General features: G+C 29.4%; 6 annotated features.

Annotated features, from left to right (window-relative positions):
* Nucleotides 1-267: 267 nt before the first annotated feature.
* Nucleotides 268-300: a mobile genetic element.
* Nucleotides 268-300: a terminal%2Cinverted (terminal inverted repeat of LTR63 transposon ID:TVAGG3_0091630).
* A 10-nt stretch (nt 301-310) lies between these two features.
* Nucleotides 311-1,605: a mobile genetic element.
* Nucleotides 1,606-1,614: 9 nt separating this feature from the next.
* Nucleotides 1,615-1,652: a terminal%2Cinverted (terminal inverted repeat of MuDR-5_TvMULE4 transposon ID:TVAGG3_0091650).
* Nucleotides 1,615-2,238: a mobile genetic element.
* Nucleotides 2,239-3,187: 949 nt separating this feature from the next.
* Nucleotides 3,188-4,008: part of a mobile genetic element that runs on past the window's edge.

Here is a 4,008-nt window from a genome sequence, read left to right on the forward strand (position 1 = left end):
AAATTCGCGGATACCATTCACCAACTAGCTCTTGCTATGATGGTTATTAAAAATCAAGATCTATATTAAATTCAAAATCTACTCAAAGTCACTAATGTTCGATTTCGGAGTGTCAAATTACTGTACTACAGTTGCTGCTTCTTCTGCAACTTGCGTATCTCTGTAACGAAAAAAAAAATATGTAAATGTTTTAAAAAGTAAGTGTTTATTCTTATTAATCTGACTGAGCTTAGTAAGAAGATGTAATCGATATTGTTAATTTGTGTTAAAAATTAGATTTTATTTTCGATTTTAAAATATTACCGAATTAATTTCTTTGATTGGCTCTCCTCTCGCGGAAATGTTGAAGAGAAATCCTCAAATCCTTAATTTCTCCATCAACTTTCCAAAGGGGTTCTTTGGTGGTATCATATTTTTCGCTGATATCATAAAATTTGTTTGGTGTAAACCAGGTATGTATTTCTGGATTTTTTGGTAACTGTGTATGTGGTGTTGCGTTATAATTTTCGATTAAATTTTGAATTTGATCCCAAGCTACCTCATCAACTTGAATATTCTGCCAAAATCTTTCGATTTTGCCATTCATGTAAGGGCAGTGTGGTATTATCGTGATTGATTCGACGTTTGCATTTTTTAATAAATTTTTGAAAACACCGTAGTTTTCAAGCCCATTGTCACTCCATATGGCAAACGGTTTGCCATATACATCGAAACATTGTTGAATGACACGACTTGTTTGTGCCGCTTCTTTAGTTTCGAGATGTGACCAAGCCAAAATTTTTCGTGATTTATCGTCAATAACGGCATATAGATATTCACCTTGGCGATGATTTAAAAAGTGAATATCTACATGCCATATTTCATTAACGTAAAAAGCTTCGTATTTTGTTTGACCTTTTGCCTTTGAATTTTTTGGCGGTTGTGCAAGATTGAGAAGTTTGAAACATTTATTAACAGTTCTTTCGGAAAATTGAATGTTCAATAATTTACGGTCAAAATAATCTGTAGTTTTTTCAAATGTTGAAGTTGTATTTGTGCGTATTGAATATGGGTCATCTTCTGAATTTATATCCGATTCTGTATCAATTGAATTTGGACTTGATGAAAATAATTCTTCGGCTGATGAATCGTCGGAATTTGAAGAGATTTCTGATGATAACTGTTCAGATGAACTTGAAATGTCAGGAGAACTGTAATCAAACTCTGAATTTTGATTCCGTTGAGACAATTGTGGAATTGGAAAATGAATTTGAATATTTTGTTGATTTTGCATTTGCGATTCAAGTATCATTTGACGATCTGTTATAATTCGGCCGAAAGCCCGGGAAATTCCTATTTTTTGAACTTTATTATGTAAATTTTGGACAGTATTTATTAATTCTTGTGGTGGATCTTTTGGTTTTGGACCTGTACGTAATTTTGGAATTTCAATTTGATTGAAATTAAGAGCGTTTTTAAAAGTTTTATGTGATATTGTGGGAAGAATTCTTCCATCTGTTAAAGGGACATTTTGGAGAACGGTTTCGACGTTAATACCGCTTTGAATTTGTTGATTAGCTTGATTTAACCATTCTAAATCAATTAAATCGAAGATTCTACCACTCATTTGAAAATGAGTGGGGGACAAACTCGCCCATTGTCACTTTTTCATTAACCTTAAACTTGTAATTTTCATTATTTAATTAACCTTATTTCTTTCCCAATTCCTGATTTATTTTATTCACTTACTATTAAAAGTCACATTTTAATAAAATATAATAATTTATTTATAGCATTTTTTACTATACTGTAATAAAAAATTAATTATAATAAATTAAATGTTTATTAAATCAAATGTTTTCTTTGCAATAATATTTTTAATGTTGAGTAAACAATGTTGGGATCAAGTGTATCATTTTTCAGACCTTTCTGAACAGCTTCAAGCATACTGATGCATTCGACTTTTTTAAATTGTGTCATTTCTTCGAAATCTCTTGTGACTTTTTTGATAACTTTAACACTTCTCTCTGAATCCAGACCTTTAATTTGCAACTTAATCAGGAATGAAGGAACAACACTGGAATATAACTCGATGACAAGTTCATCGAGTCGAAGATTTGGTTGTACACCACTTGTATGTGCCGGATACCATTGTGTCAAATTTTTTCTGAAATTAACTTTAAAAGTACTAAGTAAGATCATGAGATATAGCAATATATGTTTAAACCAACTTATATTTTGGTTGTACACCACTTGTATTGTTGCATGCTAAGTTCGGTCAATGATAGAAATTGAGTGGAAATTAATCGTCGAGGAAGTACGATTATGTAAAGTAAAAAAATGTTGTGGGATTTTTAATATTATATATTATTTTATATAAAATTTTTTGAGTCATTTTAAGAAGCACATATAATTTTTTGAATTTAAAAATTAAAGTAGTGTCAAACGAATTTATCACTTAATTTAATACTCAGATTTCTTAAAATTAATGAAAAAAAGGTTTTCTGAGAACTTTTGAGAATGGTTTTCAAATTCCATTATTGAAAATATATAGGTATTGTATGAAATCCAAACTCTATATTTATTAAAATTCTAAATTTTTAATAAAATAACTTTTCAGAGGAATATGATTTTGAATGGTTGATTAATAAGTATAAAAATGTCTACGATTTTAAGGAGGGAATTGTTCCTTATGAGGTATACATCATAACTATATACCTCATAAGGAACAATTCCCTCTTGATAGCTGGGAAACTTTCTCTGAATAACTTATCATTTGGAGAAAGTTTCCCAGCTATCTATTAGAAACTAAAAGGCTGTGAGGCACTAATATATAATCAATGCCTCATAGCCTTTAGTTTCTTATTAAAAACGAGAAAACTTGTTCGAAATGATAAACAATTTCGAACAAGTTTTCTCGTTTTAAGGAGGGAATTGTTCCTTATGAGGTATACATCATAACTATATACCTCATAAGGAACAATTCCCTTTTGATATCCTGGATATTTTTGAATATATTTTTTGAATTAAAGTTCTCAAAAGTATTATCAAAAGTGATTTTTTAAAAAATATCTCCAATTAATTAACTAATTAAAAGTATTATATTTTTAAAATTAAATAGTTTTTCAATTTTTTGAAGGAATTGAGATACTTCCCACGACAATAAAATTGAGAGGTTTACATTATGACTGATCTTAGCATGCAACATTATGTGCCGATACCATTGTGTCAAATTTTTTCTGAAATTAACTTTAAAAGTACTAAGTAAGATCATGAGATATAGCAATATATGTTCAAACCAACTTATATTTGGTTGTACACCACTTGTATGTGCCGGATACCATTGTGTCAAATTTTTTCTGAAATTAACTTTAAAAGTACTAAGTAAGATCATGAGATATAGCAATATATGTTCAAACCAACTTATATTTTGGTTGTACACCACTTGTATGTGCCGGATACCATTGTGTCAAATTTTTTCTGAAATTAACTTTAAAAGTACTAAGTAAGATCATGAGATATAGCAATATATGTTCAAACCAACTTATATTTTGGTTGTACACCACTTGTATGTGCCGGATACCATTGTGTCAAATTTTTTCTGAAATTAACTTTAAAAGTACTAAGTAAGATCATGAGATATAGCAATATATGTTTAAACCAACTTATATTTTGGTTGTACACCACTTGTATGTGCCGGATACCATTGTGTCAAATTTTTTCTGAAATTAACTTTAAAAGTACTAAGTAAGATCATGAGATATAGCAATATATGTTTAAACCAACTTATATTTTGGTTGTACACCACTTGTATGTGCCGGATACCATTGTGTCAAATTTTTCTGAAATTAACTTTAAAAGTACTAAGTAAGATCATGAGATATAGCAATATATGTTCAAACCAACTTATATTTTGGTTGTACACCACTTGTATGTGCCGGATACCATTGTGTCAAATTTTTTCTGAAATTAACTTTAAAAGTACTAAGTAAGATCATGAGATATAGCAATATATGTTCAAACCAACTT

This window comes from Trichomonas vaginalis, chromosome IV, assembly GCF_026262505.1.
Source record: "Trichomonas vaginalis G3 chromosome IV, whole genome shotgun sequence".
NCBI lineage: Eukaryota > Parabasalia > Trichomonadida > Trichomonadidae > Trichomonas > Trichomonas vaginalis.